The sequence below is a fragment of the Solanum dulcamara genome, chromosome 7, assembly GCF_947179165.1.
Source record: "Solanum dulcamara chromosome 7, daSolDulc1.2, whole genome shotgun sequence".
NCBI classification, from domain to species: domain Eukaryota; kingdom Viridiplantae; phylum Streptophyta; class Magnoliopsida; order Solanales; family Solanaceae; genus Solanum; species Solanum dulcamara.
The window spans coordinates 64068892-64088360 of NC_077243.1; the positions used below are offsets into that span (position 1 = coordinate 64068892).

At 57.3% G+C, this 19469-nt stretch overlaps 57 non-coding genes across 57 annotated transcripts; all 57 read left to right on the top strand.

Moving 5' to 3' along the window:
• The first annotated feature begins 171 nt into the window (after positions 1–171).
• LOC129898118 (5S ribosomal RNA) lies at positions 172–290 on the top strand. Its single transcript, XR_008769034.1, has one exon. It is a non-coding gene; the product is annotated as a 5S ribosomal RNA (ribosomal RNA).
• Positions 291–512: 222 nt separating this feature from the next.
• Positions 513–631, top strand: LOC129898119 (5S ribosomal RNA). The gene has a single exon (XR_008769035.1). It is a non-coding gene; the product is annotated as a 5S ribosomal RNA (ribosomal RNA).
• A 222-nt stretch (positions 632–853) lies between these two features.
• LOC129898120 (5S ribosomal RNA) lies at positions 854–972 on the top strand. The gene has a single exon (XR_008769036.1). It is a non-coding gene; the product is annotated as a 5S ribosomal RNA (ribosomal RNA).
• Positions 973–1194: 222 nt separating this feature from the next.
• LOC129898121 (5S ribosomal RNA) lies at positions 1195–1313 on the top strand. The gene has a single exon (XR_008769037.1). It is a non-coding gene; the product is annotated as a 5S ribosomal RNA (ribosomal RNA).
• A 222-nt stretch (positions 1314–1535) lies between these two features.
• LOC129898124 (5S ribosomal RNA) lies at positions 1536–1654 on the top strand. Its single transcript, XR_008769038.1, has one exon. It is a non-coding gene; the product is annotated as a 5S ribosomal RNA (ribosomal RNA).
• Positions 1655–1876: 222 nt separating this feature from the next.
• On the top strand, positions 1877–1995 carry LOC129897404 (5S ribosomal RNA). Its single transcript, XR_008768497.1, has one exon. It is a non-coding gene; the product is annotated as a 5S ribosomal RNA (ribosomal RNA).
• A 222-nt stretch (positions 1996–2217) lies between these two features.
• LOC129897436 (5S ribosomal RNA) lies at positions 2218–2336 on the top strand. The gene has a single exon (XR_008768528.1). It is a non-coding gene; the product is annotated as a 5S ribosomal RNA (ribosomal RNA).
• Positions 2337–2558: 222 nt separating this feature from the next.
• LOC129897568 (5S ribosomal RNA) lies at positions 2559–2677 on the top strand. Its single transcript, XR_008768651.1, has one exon. It is a non-coding gene; the product is annotated as a 5S ribosomal RNA (ribosomal RNA).
• Positions 2678–2899: 222 nt separating this feature from the next.
• Positions 2900–3018, top strand: LOC129898126 (5S ribosomal RNA). Its single transcript, XR_008769040.1, has one exon. It is a non-coding gene; the product is annotated as a 5S ribosomal RNA (ribosomal RNA).
• Positions 3019–3240: 222 nt separating this feature from the next.
• Positions 3241–3359, top strand: LOC129897647 (5S ribosomal RNA). The gene has a single exon (XR_008768725.1). It is a non-coding gene; the product is annotated as a 5S ribosomal RNA (ribosomal RNA).
• A 222-nt stretch (positions 3360–3581) lies between these two features.
• Positions 3582–3700, top strand: LOC129898127 (5S ribosomal RNA). Its single transcript, XR_008769041.1, has one exon. It is a non-coding gene; the product is annotated as a 5S ribosomal RNA (ribosomal RNA).
• A 222-nt stretch (positions 3701–3922) lies between these two features.
• On the top strand, positions 3923–4041 carry LOC129898128 (5S ribosomal RNA). The gene has a single exon (XR_008769042.1). It is a non-coding gene; the product is annotated as a 5S ribosomal RNA (ribosomal RNA).
• Positions 4042–4263: 222 nt separating this feature from the next.
• On the top strand, positions 4264–4382 carry LOC129898129 (5S ribosomal RNA). The gene has a single exon (XR_008769043.1). It is a non-coding gene; the product is annotated as a 5S ribosomal RNA (ribosomal RNA).
• A 222-nt stretch (positions 4383–4604) lies between these two features.
• Positions 4605–4723, top strand: LOC129898130 (5S ribosomal RNA). The gene has a single exon (XR_008769044.1). It is a non-coding gene; the product is annotated as a 5S ribosomal RNA (ribosomal RNA).
• Positions 4724–4945: 222 nt separating this feature from the next.
• LOC129898131 (5S ribosomal RNA) lies at positions 4946–5064 on the top strand. Its single transcript, XR_008769045.1, has one exon. It is a non-coding gene; the product is annotated as a 5S ribosomal RNA (ribosomal RNA).
• Positions 5065–5286: 222 nt separating this feature from the next.
• On the top strand, positions 5287–5405 carry LOC129898132 (5S ribosomal RNA). The gene has a single exon (XR_008769046.1). It is a non-coding gene; the product is annotated as a 5S ribosomal RNA (ribosomal RNA).
• Positions 5406–5627: 222 nt separating this feature from the next.
• On the top strand, positions 5628–5746 carry LOC129897464 (5S ribosomal RNA). Its single transcript, XR_008768554.1, has one exon. It is a non-coding gene; the product is annotated as a 5S ribosomal RNA (ribosomal RNA).
• A 222-nt stretch (positions 5747–5968) lies between these two features.
• Positions 5969–6087, top strand: LOC129898133 (5S ribosomal RNA). Its single transcript, XR_008769047.1, has one exon. It is a non-coding gene; the product is annotated as a 5S ribosomal RNA (ribosomal RNA).
• Positions 6088–6309: 222 nt separating this feature from the next.
• LOC129898134 (5S ribosomal RNA) lies at positions 6310–6428 on the top strand. Its single transcript, XR_008769048.1, has one exon. It is a non-coding gene; the product is annotated as a 5S ribosomal RNA (ribosomal RNA).
• A 222-nt stretch (positions 6429–6650) lies between these two features.
• On the top strand, positions 6651–6769 carry LOC129898135 (5S ribosomal RNA). The gene has a single exon (XR_008769049.1). It is a non-coding gene; the product is annotated as a 5S ribosomal RNA (ribosomal RNA).
• Positions 6770–6991: 222 nt separating this feature from the next.
• On the top strand, positions 6992–7110 carry LOC129897417 (5S ribosomal RNA). The gene has a single exon (XR_008768510.1). It is a non-coding gene; the product is annotated as a 5S ribosomal RNA (ribosomal RNA).
• Positions 7111–7332: 222 nt separating this feature from the next.
• Positions 7333–7451, top strand: LOC129898137 (5S ribosomal RNA). The gene has a single exon (XR_008769051.1). It is a non-coding gene; the product is annotated as a 5S ribosomal RNA (ribosomal RNA).
• Positions 7452–7673: 222 nt separating this feature from the next.
• Positions 7674–7792, top strand: LOC129898138 (5S ribosomal RNA). Its single transcript, XR_008769052.1, has one exon. It is a non-coding gene; the product is annotated as a 5S ribosomal RNA (ribosomal RNA).
• Positions 7793–8014: 222 nt separating this feature from the next.
• LOC129898140 (5S ribosomal RNA) lies at positions 8015–8133 on the top strand. Its single transcript, XR_008769053.1, has one exon. It is a non-coding gene; the product is annotated as a 5S ribosomal RNA (ribosomal RNA).
• Positions 8134–8355: 222 nt separating this feature from the next.
• Positions 8356–8474, top strand: LOC129898141 (5S ribosomal RNA). Its single transcript, XR_008769054.1, has one exon. It is a non-coding gene; the product is annotated as a 5S ribosomal RNA (ribosomal RNA).
• A 222-nt stretch (positions 8475–8696) lies between these two features.
• Positions 8697–8815, top strand: LOC129898142 (5S ribosomal RNA). Its single transcript, XR_008769055.1, has one exon. It is a non-coding gene; the product is annotated as a 5S ribosomal RNA (ribosomal RNA).
• A 222-nt stretch (positions 8816–9037) lies between these two features.
• On the top strand, positions 9038–9156 carry LOC129898143 (5S ribosomal RNA). Its single transcript, XR_008769056.1, has one exon. It is a non-coding gene; the product is annotated as a 5S ribosomal RNA (ribosomal RNA).
• A 222-nt stretch (positions 9157–9378) lies between these two features.
• On the top strand, positions 9379–9497 carry LOC129898144 (5S ribosomal RNA). The gene has a single exon (XR_008769057.1). It is a non-coding gene; the product is annotated as a 5S ribosomal RNA (ribosomal RNA).
• A 222-nt stretch (positions 9498–9719) lies between these two features.
• On the top strand, positions 9720–9838 carry LOC129898145 (5S ribosomal RNA). Its single transcript, XR_008769058.1, has one exon. It is a non-coding gene; the product is annotated as a 5S ribosomal RNA (ribosomal RNA).
• Positions 9839–10060: 222 nt separating this feature from the next.
• On the top strand, positions 10061–10179 carry LOC129898146 (5S ribosomal RNA). Its single transcript, XR_008769059.1, has one exon. It is a non-coding gene; the product is annotated as a 5S ribosomal RNA (ribosomal RNA).
• Positions 10180–10401: 222 nt separating this feature from the next.
• Positions 10402–10520, top strand: LOC129898147 (5S ribosomal RNA). Its single transcript, XR_008769060.1, has one exon. It is a non-coding gene; the product is annotated as a 5S ribosomal RNA (ribosomal RNA).
• Positions 10521–10742: 222 nt separating this feature from the next.
• LOC129897602 (5S ribosomal RNA) lies at positions 10743–10861 on the top strand. The gene has a single exon (XR_008768683.1). It is a non-coding gene; the product is annotated as a 5S ribosomal RNA (ribosomal RNA).
• A 222-nt stretch (positions 10862–11083) lies between these two features.
• Positions 11084–11202, top strand: LOC129898149 (5S ribosomal RNA). Its single transcript, XR_008769062.1, has one exon. It is a non-coding gene; the product is annotated as a 5S ribosomal RNA (ribosomal RNA).
• Positions 11203–11424: 222 nt separating this feature from the next.
• LOC129898150 (5S ribosomal RNA) lies at positions 11425–11543 on the top strand. Its single transcript, XR_008769063.1, has one exon. It is a non-coding gene; the product is annotated as a 5S ribosomal RNA (ribosomal RNA).
• Positions 11544–11765: 222 nt separating this feature from the next.
• On the top strand, positions 11766–11884 carry LOC129898151 (5S ribosomal RNA). The gene has a single exon (XR_008769064.1). It is a non-coding gene; the product is annotated as a 5S ribosomal RNA (ribosomal RNA).
• A 222-nt stretch (positions 11885–12106) lies between these two features.
• Positions 12107–12225, top strand: LOC129898152 (5S ribosomal RNA). The gene has a single exon (XR_008769065.1). It is a non-coding gene; the product is annotated as a 5S ribosomal RNA (ribosomal RNA).
• Positions 12226–12447: 222 nt separating this feature from the next.
• LOC129898153 (5S ribosomal RNA) lies at positions 12448–12566 on the top strand. The gene has a single exon (XR_008769066.1). It is a non-coding gene; the product is annotated as a 5S ribosomal RNA (ribosomal RNA).
• Positions 12567–12788: 222 nt separating this feature from the next.
• LOC129897416 (5S ribosomal RNA) lies at positions 12789–12907 on the top strand. The gene has a single exon (XR_008768509.1). It is a non-coding gene; the product is annotated as a 5S ribosomal RNA (ribosomal RNA).
• Positions 12908–13129: 222 nt separating this feature from the next.
• LOC129898154 (5S ribosomal RNA) lies at positions 13130–13248 on the top strand. The gene has a single exon (XR_008769067.1). It is a non-coding gene; the product is annotated as a 5S ribosomal RNA (ribosomal RNA).
• Positions 13249–13470: 222 nt separating this feature from the next.
• On the top strand, positions 13471–13589 carry LOC129898155 (5S ribosomal RNA). The gene has a single exon (XR_008769068.1). It is a non-coding gene; the product is annotated as a 5S ribosomal RNA (ribosomal RNA).
• A 222-nt stretch (positions 13590–13811) lies between these two features.
• LOC129898156 (5S ribosomal RNA) lies at positions 13812–13930 on the top strand. Its single transcript, XR_008769069.1, has one exon. It is a non-coding gene; the product is annotated as a 5S ribosomal RNA (ribosomal RNA).
• Positions 13931–14152: 222 nt separating this feature from the next.
• LOC129897579 (5S ribosomal RNA) lies at positions 14153–14271 on the top strand. Its single transcript, XR_008768662.1, has one exon. It is a non-coding gene; the product is annotated as a 5S ribosomal RNA (ribosomal RNA).
• Positions 14272–14493: 222 nt separating this feature from the next.
• LOC129898157 (5S ribosomal RNA) lies at positions 14494–14612 on the top strand. The gene has a single exon (XR_008769070.1). It is a non-coding gene; the product is annotated as a 5S ribosomal RNA (ribosomal RNA).
• Positions 14613–14834: 222 nt separating this feature from the next.
• On the top strand, positions 14835–14953 carry LOC129898158 (5S ribosomal RNA). The gene has a single exon (XR_008769071.1). It is a non-coding gene; the product is annotated as a 5S ribosomal RNA (ribosomal RNA).
• Positions 14954–15175: 222 nt separating this feature from the next.
• Positions 15176–15294, top strand: LOC129898160 (5S ribosomal RNA). Its single transcript, XR_008769073.1, has one exon. It is a non-coding gene; the product is annotated as a 5S ribosomal RNA (ribosomal RNA).
• A 222-nt stretch (positions 15295–15516) lies between these two features.
• LOC129898161 (5S ribosomal RNA) lies at positions 15517–15635 on the top strand. The gene has a single exon (XR_008769074.1). It is a non-coding gene; the product is annotated as a 5S ribosomal RNA (ribosomal RNA).
• A 222-nt stretch (positions 15636–15857) lies between these two features.
• LOC129898162 (5S ribosomal RNA) lies at positions 15858–15976 on the top strand. Its single transcript, XR_008769075.1, has one exon. It is a non-coding gene; the product is annotated as a 5S ribosomal RNA (ribosomal RNA).
• A 222-nt stretch (positions 15977–16198) lies between these two features.
• Positions 16199–16317, top strand: LOC129897493 (5S ribosomal RNA). Its single transcript, XR_008768581.1, has one exon. It is a non-coding gene; the product is annotated as a 5S ribosomal RNA (ribosomal RNA).
• A 222-nt stretch (positions 16318–16539) lies between these two features.
• Positions 16540–16658, top strand: LOC129898163 (5S ribosomal RNA). Its single transcript, XR_008769076.1, has one exon. It is a non-coding gene; the product is annotated as a 5S ribosomal RNA (ribosomal RNA).
• A 222-nt stretch (positions 16659–16880) lies between these two features.
• Positions 16881–16999, top strand: LOC129898164 (5S ribosomal RNA). Its single transcript, XR_008769077.1, has one exon. It is a non-coding gene; the product is annotated as a 5S ribosomal RNA (ribosomal RNA).
• Positions 17000–17221: 222 nt separating this feature from the next.
• On the top strand, positions 17222–17340 carry LOC129898165 (5S ribosomal RNA). The gene has a single exon (XR_008769078.1). It is a non-coding gene; the product is annotated as a 5S ribosomal RNA (ribosomal RNA).
• Positions 17341–17562: 222 nt separating this feature from the next.
• Positions 17563–17681, top strand: LOC129898166 (5S ribosomal RNA). The gene has a single exon (XR_008769079.1). It is a non-coding gene; the product is annotated as a 5S ribosomal RNA (ribosomal RNA).
• A 222-nt stretch (positions 17682–17903) lies between these two features.
• On the top strand, positions 17904–18022 carry LOC129898167 (5S ribosomal RNA). Its single transcript, XR_008769080.1, has one exon. It is a non-coding gene; the product is annotated as a 5S ribosomal RNA (ribosomal RNA).
• Positions 18023–18244: 222 nt separating this feature from the next.
• LOC129897437 (5S ribosomal RNA) lies at positions 18245–18363 on the top strand. Its single transcript, XR_008768529.1, has one exon. It is a non-coding gene; the product is annotated as a 5S ribosomal RNA (ribosomal RNA).
• Positions 18364–18585: 222 nt separating this feature from the next.
• LOC129898168 (5S ribosomal RNA) lies at positions 18586–18704 on the top strand. The gene has a single exon (XR_008769081.1). It is a non-coding gene; the product is annotated as a 5S ribosomal RNA (ribosomal RNA).
• Positions 18705–18926: 222 nt separating this feature from the next.
• On the top strand, positions 18927–19045 carry LOC129898169 (5S ribosomal RNA). Its single transcript, XR_008769082.1, has one exon. It is a non-coding gene; the product is annotated as a 5S ribosomal RNA (ribosomal RNA).
• Positions 19046–19267: 222 nt separating this feature from the next.
• LOC129898171 (5S ribosomal RNA) lies at positions 19268–19386 on the top strand. Its single transcript, XR_008769084.1, has one exon. It is a non-coding gene; the product is annotated as a 5S ribosomal RNA (ribosomal RNA).
• The last annotated feature ends 83 nt before the right edge of the window (positions 19387–19469 follow it).

The window sequence follows — 19469 nt, forward strand, 5'->3', positions numbered from 1 at the left end:
TTTTGCGGACACGACATTCGGGGCCTAGACGCCGTTAGGACGTGCGATGGAGGCGCTTAGGACGGGCGTGACAGGCGGCAGGGTGCGTCGGTGCGTGGAGGGCAGGGCGCATGCCGGGGCGTTTGGGAGGGGAAGGGGGTGTTTAATAGAATTTAGAGCGCTAGGAATGATGGATGCGATCATACCAGCACTAACGCACCGGATCCCATCAGAACTCCGAAGTTAAGCGTGCTTGGGCGAGAGTAGTACTAGGATGGGTGACCCCCTGGGAAGTCCTCGTGTTGCATCCCTCCTTTTTGTCGGAATTCGGCACGGTTTCGTCTACTCGACAACAAGTATTTTTTTGCGGACACGACATTCGGGGCCTAGACGCCGTTAGGACGTGCGATGGAGGCGCTTAGGACGGGCGTGACAGGCGGCAGGGTGCGTCGGTGCGTGGAGGGCAGGGCGCATGCCGGGGCGTTTGGGAGGGGAAGGGGGTGTTTAATAGAATTTAGAGCGCCAGGAATGATGGATGCGATCATACCAGCACTAACGCACCGGATCCCATCAGAACTCCGAAGTTAAGCGTGCTTGGGCGAGAGTAGTACTAGGATGGGTGACCCCCTGGGAAGTCCTCGTGTTGCATCCCTCCTTTTTGTCGGAATTCGGCACGGTTTCGTCTACTCGACAACAAGTATTTTTTTGCGGACACGACATTCGGGGCCTAGACGCCGTTAGGACGTGCGATGGAGGCGCTTAGGACGGGCGTGACAGGCGGCAGGGTGCGTCGGTGCGTGGAGGGCAGGGCGCATGCCGGGGCGTTTGGGAGGGGAAGGGGGGGTGTAATAGAATTTAGAGCGCCGGGAATGATGGATGCGATCATACCAGCACTAACGCACCGGATCCCATCAGAACTCCGAAGTTAAGCGTGCTTGGGCGAGAGTAGTACTAGGATGGGTGACCCCCTGGGAAGTCCTCGTGTTGCATCCCTCCTTTTTGTCGGAATTCGGCACGGTTTCGTCTACTCGACAACAAGTATTTTTTTGCGGACACGACATTCGGGGCCTAGACGCCGTTAGGACGTGCGATGGAGGCGCTTAGGACGGGCGTGACAGGCGGCAGGGTGCGTCGGTGCGTGGAGGGCAGGGCGCATGCCGGGGCGTTTGGGAGGGGAAGGGGGTGTATAATAGAATTTAGAGCGCCAGGAATGATGGATGCGATCATACCAGCACTAACGCACCGGATCCCATCAGAACTCCGAAGTTAAGCGTGCTTGGGCGAGAGTAGTACTAGGATGGGTGACCCCCTGGGAAGTCCTCGTGTTGCATCCCTCCTTTTTGTCGGAATTCGGCACGGTTTCGTCTACTCGACAACAAGTATTTTTTTGCGGACACGACATTCGGGGCCTAGACGCCGTTAGGACGTGCGATGGAGGCGCTTAGGACGGGCGTGACAGGCGGCAGGGTGCGTCGGTGCGTGGAGGGCAGGGCGCATGCCGGGGCGTTTGGGAGGGGAAGGGGGTGTTTAATAGAATTTAGAGCGCCAGGAATGATGGATGCGATCATACCAGCACTAACGCACCGGATCCCATCAGAACTCCGAAGTTAAGCGTGCTTGGGCGAGAGTAGTACTAGGATGGGTGACCCCCTGGGAAGTCCTCGTGTTGCATCCCTCCTTTTTGTCGGAATTCGGCACGGTTTCGTCTACTCGACAACAAGTATTTTTTTGCGGACACGACATTCGGGGCCTAGACGCCGTTAGGACGTGCGATGGAGGCGCTTAGGACGGGCGTGACAGGCGGCAGGGTGCGTCGGTGCGTGGAGGGCAGGGCGCATGCCGGGGCGTTTGGGAGGGGAAGGGGGTGTTTAATAGAATTTAGAGCGCTAGGAATGATGGATGCGATCATACCAGCACTAACGCACCGGATCCCATCAGAACTCCGAAGTTAAGCGTGCTTGGGCGAGAGTAGTACTAGGATGGGTGACCCTCTGGGAAGTCCTCGTGTTGCATCCCTCCTTTTTGTCGGAATTCGGCACGGTTTCGTCTACTCGACAACAAGTATTTTTTTGCGGACACGACATTCGGGGCCTAGACGCCGTTAGGACGTGCGATGGAGGCGCTTAGGACGGGCGTGACAGGCGGCAGGGTGCGTCGGTGCGTGGAGGGCAGGGCGCATGCAGGGGCGTTTGGGAGGGGAAGGGGGTGTTTAATAGAATTTAGAGCGCTAGGAATGATGTATGCGATCATACCAGCACTAACGCACCGGATCCCATCAGAACTCCGAAGTTAAGCGTGCTTGGGCGAGAGTAGTACTAGGATGGGTGACCCCCTGGGAAGTCCTCGTGTTGCATCCCTCCTTTTTGTCGGAATTCGGCACGGTTTCGTCTACTCGACAACAAGTATTTTTTTGCGGACACGACATTCGGGGCCTAGACGCCGTTAGGACGTGCGATGGAGGCGCTTAGGACGGGCGTGACAGGCGGCAGGGTGCGTCGGTGCGTGGAGGGCAGGGCGCATGCCGGGGCGTTTGGGAGGGGAAGGGGGTGTTTAATAGAATTTAGAGCGCTAGGAATGATGGATGCGATCATACCAGCACTAACGCACTGGATCCCATCAGAACTCCGAAGTTAAGCGTGCTTGGGCGAGAGTAGTACTAGGATGGGTGACTCCCTGGGAAGTCCTCGTGTTGCATCCCTCCTTTTTGTCGGAATTCGGCACGGTTTCGTCTACTCGACAACAAGTATTTTTTTGCGGACACGACATTCGGGGCCTAGACGCCGTTAGGACGTGCGATGGAGGCGCTTAGGACGGGCGTGACAGGCGGCAGGGTGCGTCGGTGCGTGGAGGGCAGGGCGCACGCCGGGGCGTTTGGGAGGGGAAGGGGGTGTTTAATAGAATTTAGAGCGCTAGGAATGATGGATGCGATCATACCAGCACTAACGCACCGGATCCCATCAGAACTCCGAAGTTAAGCGTGCTTGGGCGAGAGTAGTACTAGGATGGGTGACCCCCTGGGAAGTCCTCGTGTTGCATCCCTCCTTTTTGTCGGAATTCGGCACGGTTTCGTCTACTCGACAACAAGTATTTTTTTGCGGACACGACATTCGGGGCCTAGACGCCGTTAGGACGTGCGATGGAGGCGCTTAGGACGGGCGTGACAGGCGGCAGGGTGCGTCGGTGCGTGGAGGGCAGGGCGCATGCCGGGGCGTTTGGGAGGGGAAGGGGGTGTTTAATAGAATTTAGAGCGCTAGGAATGATGGATGCGATCATACCAGCACTAACGCACCGGATCCCATCATAACTCCGAAGTTAAGCGTGCTTGGGCGAGAGTAGTACTAGGATGGGTGACCCCCTGGGAAGTCCTCGTGTTGCATCCCTCCTTTTTGTCGGAATTCGGCACGGTTTCGTCTACTCGACAACAAGTATTTTTTTGCGGACACGACATTCGGGGCCTAGACGCCGTTAGGACGTGCGATGGAGGCGCTTAGGACGGGCGTGACAGGCGGCAGGGTGCGTCGGTGCGTGGAGGGCAGGGCGCATGCCGGGGCGTTTGGGAGGGGAAGGGGGTGTTTAATAGAATTTAGAGCGCTAGGAATGATGGATGCGATCATACCAGCACTAACGCACCGGATCCCATCAGAACTCCGAAGTTAAGCGTGCTTGGGCGAGAGTAGTACTAGGATGGGTGACCCCCTGGGAAGTCCTCGTGTTGCATCCCTCCTTTTTGTCGGAATTCGGCACGGTTTCGTCTACTCGACAACAAGTATTTTTTTGCGGACACGACATTCGGGGCCTAGACGCCGTTAGGACGTGCGATGGAGGCGCTTAGGACGGGCGTGACAGGCGGCAGGGTGCGTCGGTGCGTGGAGGGCAGGGCGCATGCCGGGGCGTTTGGGAGGGGAAGGGGGTGTTTAATAGAATTTAGAGCGCTAGGAATGATGGATGCGATCATACCAGCACTAACGCACCGGATCCCATCAGAACTCCGAAGTTAAGCGTGCTTGGGCGAGAGTAGTACTAGGATGGGTGACCCCCTGGGAAGTCCTCGTGTTGCATCCCTCCTTTTTGTCGGAATTCGGCACGGTTTCGTCTACTCGACAACAAGTATTTTTTTGCGGACACGACATTCGGGGCCTAGACGCCGTTAGGACGTGCGATGGAGGCGCTTAGGACGGGCGTGACAGGCGGCAGGGTGCGTCGGTGCGTGGAGGGCAGGGCGCATGCCGGGGCGTTTGGGAGGGGAAGGGGGTGTTTAATAGAATTTAGAGCGCTAGGAATGATGGATGCGATCATACCAGCACTAACGCACCGGATCCCATCAGAACTCCGAAGTTAAGCGTGCTTGGGCGAGAGTAGTACTAGGATGGGTGACCCCCTGGGAAGTCCTCGTGTTGCATCCCTCCTTTTTGTCGGAATTCGGCACGGTTTCGTCTACTCGACAACAAGTATTTTTTTGCGGACACGACATTCGGGGCCTAGACGCCGTTAGGACGTGCGATGGAGGCGCTTAGGACGGGCGTGACAGGCGGCAGGGTGCGTCGGTGCGTGGAGGGCAGGGCGCATGCCGGGGCGTTTGGGAGGGGAAGGGGGTGTTTAATAGAATTTAGAGCGCTAGGAATGATGGATGCGATCATACCAGCACTAACGCACCGGATCCCATCAGAACTCCGAAGTTAAGCGTGCTTGGGCGAGAGTAGTACTAGGATGGGTGACCCCCTGGGAAGTCCTCGTGTTGCATCCCTCCTTTTTGTCGGAATTCGGCACGGTTTCGTCTACTCGACAACAAGTATTTTTTTGCGGACACGACATTCGGGGCCTAGACGCCGTTAGGACGTGCGATGGAGGCGCTTAGGACGGGCGTGACAGGCGGCAGGGTGCGTCGGTGCGTGGAGGGCAGGGCGCATGCCGGGGCGTTTGGGAGGGGAAGGGGGTGTTTAATAGAATTTAGAGCGCTAGGAATGATGGATGCGATCATACCAGCACTAACGCACCGGATCCCATCAGAACTCCGAAGTTAAGCGTGCTTGGGCGAGAGTAGTACTAGGATGGGTGACCCCCTGGGAAGTCCTCGTGTTGCATCCCTCCTTTTTGTCGGAATTCGGCACGGTTTCGTCTACTCGACAACAAGTATTTTTTTGCGGACACGACATTCGGGGCCTAGACGCCGTTAGGACGTGCGATGGAGGCGCTTAGGACGGGCGTGACAGGCGGCAGGGTGCGTCGGTGCGTGGAGGGCAGGGCGCATGCCGGGGCGTTTGGGAGGGGAAGGGGGTGTTTAATAGAATTTAGAGCGCTAGGAATGATGGATGCGATCATACCAGCACTAACGCACCGGATCCCATCAGAACTCCGAAGTTAAGCGTGCTTGGGCGAGAGTAGTACTAGGATGGGTGACCCCCTGGGAAGTCCTCGTGTTGCATCCCTCCTTTTTGTCGGAATTCGGCACGGTTTCGTCTACTCGACAACAAGTATTTTTTTGCGGACACGACATTCGGGGCCTAGACGCCGTTAGGACGTGCGATGGAGGCGCTTAGGACGGGCGTGACAGGCGGCAGGGTGCGTCGGTGCGTGGAGGGCAGGGCGCATGCCGGGGCGTTTGGGAGGGGAAGGGGGTGTTTAATAGAATTTAGAGCGCTAGGAATGATGGATGCGATCATACCAGCACTAACGCACCGGATCCCATCAGAACTCCGAAGATAAGCGTGCTTGGGCGAGAGTAGTACTAGGATGGGTGACCCCCTGGGAAGTCCTCGTGTTGCATCCCTCCTTTTTGTCGGAATTCGGCACGGTTTCGTCTACTCGACAACAAGTATTTTTTTGCGGACACGACATTCGGGGCCTAGACGCCGTTAGGACGTGCGATGGAGGCGCTTAGGACGGGCGTGACAGGCGGCAGGGTGCGTCGGTGCGTGGAGGGCAGGGCGCACGCCGGGGCGTTTGGGAGGGGAAGGGGGTGTTTAATAGAATTTAGAGCGCTAGGAATGATGGATGCGATCATACCAGCACTAACGCACCGGATCCCATCAGAACTCCGAAGTTAAGCGTGCTTGGGCGAGAGTAGTACTAGGATGGGTGACCCCCTGGGAAGTCCTCGTGTTGCATCCCTCCTTTTTGTCGGAATTCGGCACGGTTTCGTCTACTCGACAACAAGTATTTTTTTGCGGACACGACATTCGGGGCCTAGACGCCGTTAGGACGTGCGATGGAGGCGCTTAGGACGGGCGTGACAGGCGGCAGGGTGCGTCGGTGCGTGGAGGGCAGGGCGCATGCCGGGGCGTTTGGGAGGGGAAGGGGGTGTTTAATAGAATTTAGAGCGCTAGGAATGATGGATGCGATCATACCAGCACTAACGCACCGGATCCCATCAGAACTCCGAAGTTAAGCGTGCTTGGGCGAGAGTAGTACTAGGATGGGTGACCCCCTGGGAAGTCCTCGTGTTGCATCCCTCCTTTTTGTCGGAATTCGGCACGGTTTCGTCTACTCGACAACAAGTATTTTTTTGCGGACACGACATTCGGGGCCTAGACGCCGTTAGGACGTGCGATGGAGGCGCTTAGGACGGGCGTGACAGGCGGCAGGGTGCGTCGGTGCGTGGAGGGCAGGGCGCATGCCGGGGCGTTTGGGAGGGGAAGGGGGTGTTTAATAGAATTTAGAGCGCTAGGAATGATGGATGCGATCATACCAGCACTAACGCACCGGATCCCATCAGAACTCCGAAGTTAAGCGTGCTTGGGCGAGAGTAGTACTAGGATGGGTGACCCCCTGGGAAGTCCTCGTGTTGCATCCCTCCTTTTTGTCGGAATTCGGCACGGTTTCGTCTACTCGACAACAAGTATTTTTTTGCGGACACGACATTCGGGGCCTAGACGCCGTTAGGACGTGCGATGGAGGCGCTTAGGACGGGCGTGACAGGCGGCAGGGTGCGTCGGTGCGTGGAGGGCAGGGCGCATGCCGGGGCGTTTGGGAGGGGAAGGGGGTGTTTAATAGAATTTAGAGCGCTAGGAATGATGGATGCGATTATACCAGCACTAACGCACCGGATCCCATCAGAACTCCGAAGTTAAGCGTGCTTGGGCGAGAGTAGTACTAGGATGGGTGACCCCCTGGGAAGTCCTCGTGTTGCATCCCTCCTTTTTGTCGGAATTCGGCACGGTTTCGTCTACTCGACAACAAGTATTTTTTTGCGGACACGACATTCGGGGCCTAGACGCCGTTAGGACGTGCGATGGAGGCGCTTAGGACGGGCGTGACAGGCGGCAGGGTGCGTCGGTGCGTGGAGGGCAGGGCGCATGCCGGGGCGTTTGGGAGGGGAAGGGGGTGTTTAATAGAATTTAGAGCGCTAGGAATGATGGATGCGATCATACCAGCACTAACGCACCGGATCCCATCAGAACTCCGAAGTTAAGCGTGCTTGGGCGAGAGTAGTACTAGGATGGGTGACCCCCTGGGAAGTCCTCGTGTTGCATCCCTCCTTTTTGTCGGAATTCGGCACGGTTTCGTCTACTCGACAACAAGTATTTTTTTGCGGACACGACATTCGGGGCCTAGACGCCGTTAGGACGTGCGATGGAGGCGCTTAGGACGGGCGTGACAGGCGGCAGGGTGCGTCGGTGCGTGGAGGGCAGGGCGCATGCCGGGGCGTTTGGGAGGGGAAGGGGGTGTTTAATAGAATTTAGAGCGCTAGGAATGATGGATGCGATCATACCAGCACTAACGCACCGGATCCCATCAGAACTCCGAAGTTAAGCGTGCTTGGGCGAGAGTAGTACTAGGATGGGTGACCCCCTGGGAAGTCCTCGTGTTGCATCCCTCCTTTTTGTCGGAATTCGGCACGGTTTCGTCTACTCGACAACAAGTATTTTTTTGCGGACACGACATTCGGGGCCTAGACGCCGTTAGGACGTGCGATGGAGGCGCTTAGGACGGGCGTGACAGGCGGCAGGGTGCGTCGGTGCGTGGAGGGCAGGGCGCATGCCGGGGCGTTTGGGAGGGGAAGGGGGTGTTTAATAGAATTTAGAGCGCCAGGAATGATGGATGCGATCATACCAGCACTAACGCACCGGATCCCATCAGAACTCCGAAGTTAAGCGTGCTTGGGCGAGAGTAGTACTAGGATGGGTGACCCCCTGGGAAGTCCTCGTGTTGCATCCCTCCTTTTTGTCGGAATTCGGCACGGTTTCGTCTACTCGACAACAAGTATTTTTTTGCGGACACGACATTCGGGGCCTAGACGCCGTTAGGACGTGCGATGGAGGCGCTTAGGACGGGCGTGACAGGCGGCAGGGTGCGTCGGTGCGTGGAGGGCAGGGCGCATGCAGGGGCGTTTGGGAGGGGAAGGGGGTGTTTAATAGAATTTAGAGCGCCGGGAATGATGGATGCGATCATACCAGCACTAACGCACCGGATCCCATCAGAACTCCGAAGTTAAGCGTGCTTGGGCGAGAGTAGTACTAGGATGGGTGACCCCCTGGGAAGTCCTCGTGTTGCATCCCTCCTTTTTGTCGGAATTCGGCACGGTTTCGTCTACTCGACAACAAGTATTTTTTTGCGGACACGACATTCGGGGCCTAGACGCCGTTAGGACGTGCGATGGAGGCGCTTAGGACGGGCGTGACAGGCGGCAGGGTGCGTCGGTGCGTGGAGGGCAGGGCGCATGCCGGGGCGTTTGGGAGGGGAAGGGGGTGTTTAATAGAATTTAGAGCGCCAGGAATGATGGATGCGATCATACCAGCACTAACGCACCGGATCCCATCAGAACTCCGAAGTTAAGCGTGCTTGGGCGAGAGTAGTACTAGGATGGGTGACCCCCTGGGAAGTCCTCGTGTTGCATCCCTCCTTTTTGTCGGAATTCGGCACGGTTTCGTCTACTCGACAACAAGTATTTTTTTGCGGACACGACATTCGGGGCCTAGACGCCGTTAGGACGTGCGATGGAGGCGCTTAGGACGGGCGTGACAGGCGGCAGGGTGCGTCGGTGCGTGGAGGGCAGGGCGCATGCCGGGGCGTTTGGGAGGGGAAGGGGGTGTTTAATAGAATTTAGAGCGCCAGGAATGATGGATGCGATCATACCAGCACTAACGCACCGGATCCCATCAGAACTCCGAAGTTAAGCGTGCTTGGGCGAGAGTAGTACTAGGATGGGTGACCCCCTGGGAAGTCCTCGTGTTGCATCCCTCCTTTTTGTCGGAATTCGGCACGGTTTCGTCTACTCGACAACAAGTATTTTTTTGCGGACACGACATTCGGGGCCTAGACGCCGTTAGGACGTGCGATGGAGGCGCTTAGGACGGGCGTGACAGGCGGCAGGGTGCGTCGGTGCGTGGAGGGCAGGGCGCATGCCGGGGCGTTTGGGAGGGGAAGGGGGTGTTTAATAGAATTTAGAGCGCCAGGAATGATGGATGCGATCATACCAGCACTAACGCACCGGATCCCATCAGAACTCCGAAGTTAAGCGTGCTTGGGCGAGAGTAGTACTAGGATGGGTGACCCCCTGGGAAGTCCTCGTGTTGCATCCCTCCTTTTTGTCGGAATTCGGCACGGTTTCGTCTACTCGACAACAAGTATTTTTTTGCGGACACGACATTCGGGGCCTAGACGCCGTTAGGACGTGCGATGGAGGCGCTTAGGACGGGCGTGACAGGCGGCAGGGTGCGTCGGTGCGTGGAGGGCAGGGCGCATGCCGGGGCGTTTGGGAGGGGAAGGGGGTGTTTAATAGAATTTAGAGCGCCAGGAATGATGGATGCGATCATACCAGCACTAACGCACCGGATCCCATCAGAACTCCGAAGTTAAGCGTGCTTGGGCGAGAGTAGTACTAGGATGGGTGACCCCCTGGGAAGTCCTCGTGTTGCATCCCTCCTTTTTGTCGGAATTCGGCACGGTTTCGTCTACTCGACAACAAGTATTTTTTTGCGGACACGACATTCGGGGCCTAGACGCCGTTAGGACGTGCGATGGAGGCGCTTAGGACGGGCGTGACAGGCGGCAGGGTGCGTCGGTGCGTGGAGGGCAGGGCGCATGCCGGGGCGTTTGGGAGGGGAAGGGGGTGTTTAATAGAATTTAGAGCGCCAGGAATGATGGATGCGATCATACCAGCACTAACGCACCGGATCCCATCAGAACTCCGAAGTTAAGCGTGCTTGGGCGAGAGTAGTACTAGGATGGGTGACCCCCTGGGAAGTCCTCGTGTTGCATCCCTCCTTTTTGTCGGAATTCGGCACGGTTTCGTCTACTCGACAACAAGTATTTTTTTGCGGACACGACATTCGGGGCCTAGACGCCGTTAGGACGTGCGATGGAGGCGCTTAGGACGGGCGTGACAGGCGGCAGGGTGCGTCGGTGCGTGGAGGGCAGGGCGCATGCCGGGGCGTTTGGGAGGGGAAGGGGGTGTTTAATAGAATTTAGAGCGCCAGTAATGATGGATGCGATCATACCAGCACTAACGCACCGGATCCCATCAGAACTCCGAAGTTAAGCGTGCTTGGGCGAGAGTAGTACTAGGATGGGTGACCCCCTGGGAAGTCCTCGTGTTGCATCCCTCCTTTTTGTCGGAATTCGGCACGGTTTCGTCTACTCGACAACAAGTATTTTTTTGCGGACACGACATTCGGGGCCTAGACGCCGTTAGGACGTGCGATGGAGGCGCTTAGGACGGGCGTGACAGGCGGCAGGGTGCGTCGGTGCGTGGAGGGCAGGGCGCATGCCGGGGCGTTTGGGAGGGGAAGGGGGTGTTTAATAGAATTTAGAGCGCCGGGAATGATGGATGCGATCATACCAGCACTAACGCACCGGATCCCATCAGAACTCCGAAGTTAAGCGTGCTTGGGCGAGAGTAGTACTAGGATGGGTGACCCCCTGGGAAGTCCTCTTGTTGCATCCCTCCTTTTTGTCGGAATTCGGCACGGTTTCGTCTACTCGACAACAAGTATTTTTTTGCGGACACGACATTCGGGGCCTAGACGCCGTTAGGACGTGCGATGGAGGCGCTTAGGACGGGCGTGACAGGCGGCAGGGTGCGTCGGTGCGTGGAGGGCAGGGCGCATGCCGGGGCGTTTGGGAGGGGAAGGGGGTGTTTAATAGAATTTAGAGCGCTAGGAATGATGGATGCGATCATACCAGCACTAACGCACCGGATCCCATCAGAACTCCGAAGTTAAGCGTGCTTGGGCGAGAGTAGTACTAGGATGGGTGACCCCCTGGGAAGTCCTCGTGTTGCATCCCTCCTTTTTGTCGGAATTCGGCACGGTTTCGTCTACTCGACAACAAGTATTTTTTTGCGGACACGACATTCGGGGCCTAGACGCCGTTAGGACGTGCGATGGAGGCGCTTAGGACGGGCGTGACAGGCGGCAGGGTGCGTCGGTGCGTGGAGGGCAGGGCGCATGCCGGGGCGTTTGGGAGGGGAAGGGGGTGTTTAATAGAATTTAGAGCGCCAGGAATGATGGATGCGATCATACCAGCACTAACGCACCGGATCCCATCAGAACTCCGAAGTTAAGCGTGCTTGGGCGAGAGTAGTACTAGGATGGGTGACCCCCTGGGAAGTCCTCGTGTTGCATCCCTCCTTTTTGTCGGAATTCGGCACGGTTTCGTCTACTCGACAACAAGTATTTTTTTGCGGACACGACATTCGGGGCCTAGACGCCGTTAGGACGTGCGATGGAGGCGCTTAGGACGGGCGTGACAGGCGGCAGGGTGCGTCGGTGCGTGGAGGGCAGGGCGCATGCCGGGGCGTTTGGGAGGGGAAGGGGGTGTTTAATAGAATTTAGAGCGCCGGGAATGATGGATGCGATCATACCAGCACTAACGCACCGGATCCCATCAGAACTCCGAAGTTAAGCGTGCTTGGGCGAGAGTAGTACTAGGATGGGTGACCCCCTGGGAAGTCCTCGTGTTGCATCCCTCCTTTTTGTCGGAATTCGGCACGGTTTCGTCTACTCGACAACAAGTATTTTTTTGCGGACACGACATTCGGGGCCTAGACGCCGTTAGGACGTGCGATGGAGGCGCTTAGGACGGGCGTGACAGGCGGCAGGGTGCGTCGGTGCGTGGAGGGCAGGGCGCATGCCGGGGCGTTTGGGAGGGGAAGGGGGTGTTTAATAGAATTTAGAGCGCCAGGAATGATGGATGCGATCATACCAGCACTAACGCACCGGATCCCATCAGAACTCCGAAGTTAAGCGTGCTTGGGCGAGAGTAGTACTAGGATGGGTGACCCCCTGGGAAGTCCTCGTGTTGCATCCCTCCTTTTTGTCGGAATTCGGCACGGTTTCGTCTACTCGACAACAAGTATTTTTTTGCGGACACGACATTCGGGGCCTAGACGCCGTTAGGACGTGCGATGGAGGCGCTTAGGACGGGCGTGACAGGCGGCAGGGTGCGTCGGTGCGTGGAGGGCAGGGCGCATGCCGGGGCGTTTGGGAGGGGAAGGGGGTGTTTAATAGAATTTAGAGCGCCAGGAATGATGGATGCGATCATACCAGCACTAACGCACCGGATCCCATCAGAACTCCGAAGTTAAGCGTGCTTGGGCGAGAGTAGTACTAGGATGGGTGACCCCCTGGGAAGTCCTCGTGTTGCATCCCTCCTTTTTGTCGGAATTCGGCACGGTTTCGTCTACTCGACAACAAGTATTTTTTTGCGGACACGACATTCGGGGCCTAGACGCCGTTAGGACGTGCGATGGAGGCGCTTAGGACGGGCGTGACAGGCGGCAGGGTGCGTCGGTGCGTGGAGGGCAGGGCGCATGCCGGGGCGTTTGGGAGGGGAAGGGGGTGTTTAATAGAATTTAGAGCGCCAGGAATGATGGATGCGATCATACCAGCACTAACGCACCGGATCCCATCAGAACTCCGAAGTTAAGCGTGCATGGGCGAGAGTAGTACTAGGATGGGTGACCCCCTGGGAAGTCCTCGTGTTGCATCCCTCCTTTTTGTCGGAATTCGGCACGGTTTCGTCTACTCGACAACAAGTATTTTTTTGCGGACACGACATTCGGGGCCTAGACGCCGTTAGGACGTGCGATGGAGGCGCTTAGGACGGGCGTGACAGGCGGCAGGGTGCGTCGGTGCGTGGAGGGCAGGGCGCATGCCGGGGCGTTTGGGAGGGGAAGGGGGTGTTTAATAGAATTTAGAGCGCTAGGAATGATGGATGCGATCATACCAGCACTAACGCACCGGATCCCATCAGAACTCCGAAGTTAAGCGTGCTTGGGCGAGAGTAGTACTAGGATGGGTGACCCCCTGGGAAGTCCTCGTGTTGCATCCCTCCTTTTTGTCGGAATTCGGCACGGTTTCGTCTACTCGACAACAAGTATTTTTTTGCGGACACGACATTCGGGGCCTAGACGCCGTTAGGACGAGCGATGGAGGCGCTTAGGACGGGCGTGACAGGCGGCAGGGTGCGTCGGTGCGTGGAGGGCAGGGCGCATGCCGGGGCGTTTGGGAGGGGAAGGGGGTGTTTAATAGAATTTAGAGCGCCAGGAATGATGGATGCGATCATACCAGCACTAACGCACCGGATCCCATCAGAACTCCGAAGTTAAGCGTGCTTGGGCGAGAGTAGTACTAGGATGGGTGACCCCCTGGGAAGTCCTCGTGTTGCATCCCTCCTTTTTGTCGGAATTCGGCACGGTTTCGTCTACTCGACAACAAGTATTTTTTTGCGGACACGACATTCGGGGCCTAGACGCCGTTAGGACGTGCGATGGAGGCGCTTAGGACGGGCGTGACAGGCGGCAGGGTGCGTCGGTGCGTGGAGGGCAGGGCGCATGCCGGGGCGTTTGGGAGGGGAAGGGGGTGTTTAATAGAATTTATAGCGCCAGGAATGATGGATGCGATCATACCAGCACTAACGCACCGGATCCCATCAGAACTCCGAAGTTAAGCGTGCTTGGGCGAGAGTAGTACTAGGATGGGTGACCCCCTGGGAAGTCCTCGTGTTGCATCCCTCCTTTTTGTCGGAATTCGGCACGGTTTCGTCTACTCGACAACAAGTATTTTTTTGCGGACACGACATTCGGGGCCTAGACGCCGTTAGGACGTGCGATGGAGGCGCTTAGGACGGGCGTGACAGGCGGCAGGGTGCGTCGGTGCGTGGAGGGCAGGGCGCATGCCGGGGCGTTTGGGAGGGGAAGGGGGTGTTTAATAGAATTTAGAGCGCCAGGAATGATGGATGCGATCATACCATCACTAACGCACCGGATCCCATCAGAACTCCGAAGTTAAGCGTGCTTGGGCGAGAGTAGTACTAGGATGGGTGACCCCCTGGGAAGTCCTCGTGTTGCATCCCTCCTTTTTGTCGGAATTCGGCACGGTTTCGTCTACTCGACAACAAGTATTTTTTTGCGGACACGACATTCGGGGCCTAGACGCCGTTAGGACGTGCGATGGAGGCGCTTAGGACGGGCGTGACAGGCGGCAGGGTGCGTCGGTGCGTGGAGGGCAGGGCGCATGCCGGGGCGTTTGGGAGGGGAGGGGGGTGTTTAATAGAATTTAGAGCGCCAGGAATGATGGATGCGATCATACCAGCACTAACGCACCGGATCCCATCAGAACTCCGAAGTTAAGCGTGCTTGGGCGAGAGTAGTACTAGGATGGGTGACCCCCTGGGAAGTCCTCGTGTTGCATCCCTCCTTTTTGTCGGAATTCGGCACGGTTTCGTCTACTCGACAACAAGTATTTTTTTGCGGACACGACATTCGGGGCCTAGACGCCGTTAGGACGTGCGATGGAGGCGCTTAGGACGGGCGTGACAGGCGGCAGGGTGCGTCGGTGCGTGGAGGGCAGGGCGCATGCCGGGGCGTTTGGGAGGGGAAGGGGGTGTTTAATAGAATTTAGAGCGCCAGGATTGATGGATGCGATCATACCAGCACTAACGCACCGGATCCCATCAGAACTCCGAAGTTAAGCGTGCTTGGGCGAGAGTAGTACTAGGATGGGTGACCCCCTGGGAAGTCCTCGTGTTGCATCCCTCCTTTTTGTCGGAATTCGGCACGGTTTCGTCTACTCGACAACAAGTATTTTTTTGCGGACACGACATTCGGGGCCTAGACGCCGTTAGGACGTGCGATGGAGGCGCTTAGGACGGGCGTGACAGGCGGCAGGGTGCGTCGGTGCGTGGAGGGCAGGGCGCATGCCGGGGCGTTTGGGAGGGGAAGGGGGTGTTTAATAGAATTTAGAGCGCCAGGATTGATGGATGCGATCATACCAGCACTAACGCACCGGATCCCATCAGAACTCCGAAGTTAAGCGTGCTTGGGCGAGAGTAGTACTAGGATGGGTGACCCCCTGGGAAGTCCTCGTGTTGCATCCCTCCTTTTTGTCGGAATTCGGCACGGTTTCGTCTACTCGACAACAAGTATTTTTTTGCGGACACGACATTCGGGGCCTAGACGCCGTTAGGACGTGCGATGGAGGCGCTTAGGACGGGCGTGACAGGCGGCAGGGTGCGTCGGTGCGTGGAGGGCAGGGCGCATGCCGGGGCGTTTGGGAGGGGAAGGGGGTGTTTAATAGAATTTAGAGCGCCAGTAATGATGGATGCGATCATACCAGCACTAACGCACCGGATCCCATCAGAACTCCGAAGTTAAGCGTGCTTGGGCGAGAGTAGTACTAGGATGGGTGACCCCCTGGGAAGTCCTCGTGTTGCATCCCTCCTTTTTGTCGGAATTCGGCACGGTTTCGTCTACTCGACAACAAGTATTTTTTTGCGGACACGACATTCGGGGCCTAGACGCCGTTAGGACGTGCGATGGAGGCGCTTAGGACGGGCGTGACAGGCGGCAGGGTGCGTCGGTGCGTGGAGGGCAGGGCGCATGCCGGGGCGTTTGGGAGGGGAAGGGGGTGTTTAATAGAATTTAGAGCGCCAGGAATGATGGATGCGATCATACCAGCACTAACGCACCGGATCCCATCAGAACTCCGAAGTTAAGCGTGCTTGGGCGAGAGTAGTACTAGGATGGGTGACCCCCTGGGAAGTCCTCGTGTTGCATCCCTCCTTTTTGTCGGAATTCGGCACGGTTTCGTCTACTCGACAACAAGTATTTTTTTGCGGACACGACATTCGGGGCCTAGACGCCGTTAGGACGTGCGATGGAGGCGCTTAGGACGGGCGTGACAGGCGGCAGGGTGCGTCGGTGCGTGGAGGGCAGGGCGCATGCCGGGGCGTTTGGGAGGGGAAGGGGGTGTTTAATAGAATTTAGAGCGCCAGGAATGATGGATGCGATCATACCAGCACTAACGCACCGGATCCCATCAGAACTCCGAAGTTAAGCGTGCTTGGGCGAGAGTAGTACTAGGATGGGTGACCCCCTGGGAAGTCCTCGTGTTGCATCACTCCTTTTTGTCGGAATTCGGCACGGTTTCGTCTACTCGACAACAAGTATTTTTTTGCGGACACGACATTCGGGGCCTAGACGCCGTTAGGACGTGCGATGGAGGCGCTTAGGACGGGCGTGACAGGCGGCAGGGTGCGTCGGTGCGTGGAGGGCAGGGCGCATGCCGGGGCGTTTGGGAGGGGAAGGGGGTGTTTAATAGAATTTAGAGCGCCAGGAATGATGGATGCGATCATACCAGCACTAACGCACCGGATCCCATCAGAACTCCGAAGTTAAGCGTGCTTGGGCGAGAGTAGTACTAGGATGGGTGACCCCCTGGGAAGTCCTCGTGTTGCATCCCTCCTTTTTGTCGGAATTCGGCACGGTTTCGTCTACTCGACAACAAGTATTTTTTTGCGGACACGACATTCGGGGCCTAGACGCCGTTAGGACGTGCGATGGAGGCGCTTAGGACGGGCGTGACAGGCGGCAGGGTGCGTCGGTGCGTGGAGGGCAGGGCGCATGCCGGGGCGTTTGGGAGGGGAAGGGGGTGTTTAATAGAATTTAGAGCGCCAGGAATGATGGATGCGATCATACCAGCACTAACGCACCGGATCCCATCAGAACTCCGAAGTTAAGCGTGCTTGGGCGAGAGTAGTACTAGGATGGGTGACCCCCTGGGAAGTCCTCGTGTTGCATCCCTCCTTTTTGTCGGAATTCGGCACGGTTTCGTCTACTCGACAACAAGTATTTTTTTGCGGACACGACATTCGGGGCCTAGACGCCGTTAGGACGTGCGATGGAGGCGCTTAGGACGGGCGTGACAGGCGGCAGGGTGCGTCGGTGCGTGGAGGGCAGGGCGCATGCCGGGGCGTTTGGGAGGGGAAGGGGGTGTTTAATAGAATTTAGAGCGCCGGGAATGATGGATGCGATCATACCAGCACTAACGCACCGGATCCCATCAGAACTCCGAAGTTAAGCGTGCTTGGGCGAGAGTAGTACTAGGATGGGTGACCCCCTGGGAAGTCCTCGTGTTGCATCCCTCCTTTTTGTCGGAATTCGGCACGGTTTCGTCTACTCGACAACAAGTATTTTTTTGCGGACACGACATTCGGGGCCTAGACGCCGTTAGGACGTGCGATGGAGGCGCTTAGGACGGGCGTGACAGGCGGCAGGGTGCGTCGGTGCGTGGAGGGCAGGGCGCATGCCGGGGCGTTTGGGAGGGGAAGGGGGTGTTTAATAGAATTTAGAGCGCCAGGAATGATGGATGCGATCATACCAGCACTAACGCACCGGATCCCATCAGAACTCCGAAGTTAAGCGTGCTTGGGCGAGAGTAGTACTAGGATGGGTGACCCCCTGGGAAGTCCTCGTGTTGCATCCCTCCTTTTTGTCGGAATTCGGCACGGTTTCGTCTACTCGACAACAAGTATTTTTTTGCGGACACGACATTCGGGGCCTAGACGCCGTTAGGACGTGCGATGGAGGCGCTTAGGACGGGCGTGACAGGCGGCAGGGTGCGTCGGTGCGTGGAGGGCAGGGCGCATGCCGGGGCGTTTGGGAGGGGAAGGGGGTGTTTAATAGAATTTAGAGCGCTAGGAATGATGGATGCGATCATACCAGCACTAACGCACCGGATCCCATCAGAACTCCGAAGTTAAGCGTGCTTGGGCGAGAGTAGTACTAGGATGGGTGACCCCCTGGGAAGTCCTCGTGTTGCATCCCTCCTTTTTGTCGGAATTCGGCACGGTTTCGTCTACTCGACAACAAGTATTTTTTTGCGGACACGACATTCGGGGCCTAGACGCCGTTAGGACGTGCGATGGAGGCGCTTAGGACGGGCATGACAGGCGGCAGGGTGCGTCGGTGCGTGGAGGGCAGGGCGCATGCAGGGGCGTTTGGGAGGGGAAGGGGGTGTTTAATAGAATTTAGAGCGCTAGAAATGATGTATGCGATCATACCAGCACTAACGCACCGGATCCCATCAGAACTCCGAAGTTAAGCGTGCTTGGGCGAGAGTAGTACTAGGATGGGTGACCCCCTGGGAAGTCCTCGTGTTGCATCCCTCCTTTTTGTCGGAATTCGGCACGGTTTCGTCTACTCGACAACAAGTATTTTTTTGCGGACACGACATTCGGGGCCTAGACGCCGTTAGGACGTGCGATGGAGGCGCTTAGGACGGGCGTGACAGGCGGCAGGGTGCGTCGGTGCGTGGAGGGCAGGGCGCATGCCGGGGCGTTTGGGAGGGGAAGGGGGTGTTTAATAGAATTTAGAGCGCTAGGAATGATGGATGCGATCATACCAGCACTAACGCACCGGATCCCATCAGAACTCCGAAGTTAAGCGTGCTTGGGCGAGAGTAGTACTAGGATGGGTGACCCCCTGGGAAGTCCTCGTGTTGCATCCCTCCTTTTTGTCGGAATTCGGCACGGTTTCGTCTACTCGACAACAAGTATTTTTTTGCGGACACGACATTCGGGGCCTAGACGCCGTTAGGACGTGCGATGGAGGCGCTTAGGACGGGCGTGACAGGCGGCAGGGTGCGTCGGTGCGTGGAGGGCAGGGCGCATGCCGGGGCGTTTGGGAGGGGAAGGGGGTGTTTAATAGAATTTAGAGCGCCAGGAATGATGGATGCGATCATACCAGCACTAACGCACCGGATCCCATCAGAACTCCGAAGTTAAGCGTGCTTGGGCGAGAGTAGTACTAGGATGGGTGACCCCCTGGGAAGTCCTCGTGTTGCATCCCTCCTTTTTGTCGGAATTCGGCACGGTTTCGTCTACTCGACAACAAGTATTTTTTTGCGGACACGACATTCGGGGCCTAGACGCCGTTAGGACGTGCGATGGAGGCGCTTAGGACGGGCGTGACAGGCGGCAGGGTGCGTCGGTGCGTGGAGGGCAGGGCGCATGCCGGGGCGTTTGGGAGGGGAAGGGGGTGTTTAATAGAATTTAGAGCGCCGGGAATGATGGATGCGATCATACCAGCACTAACGCACCGGATCCCATCAGAACTCCGAAGTTAAGCGTGCTTGGGCGAGAGTAGTACTAGGATGGGTGACCCCCTGGGAAGTCCTCGTGTTGCATCCCTCCTTTTTGTCGGAATTTGGCACGGTTTCGTCTACTCGACAACAAGTATTTTTTTGCGGACACGACATTCGGGGCCTAGACGC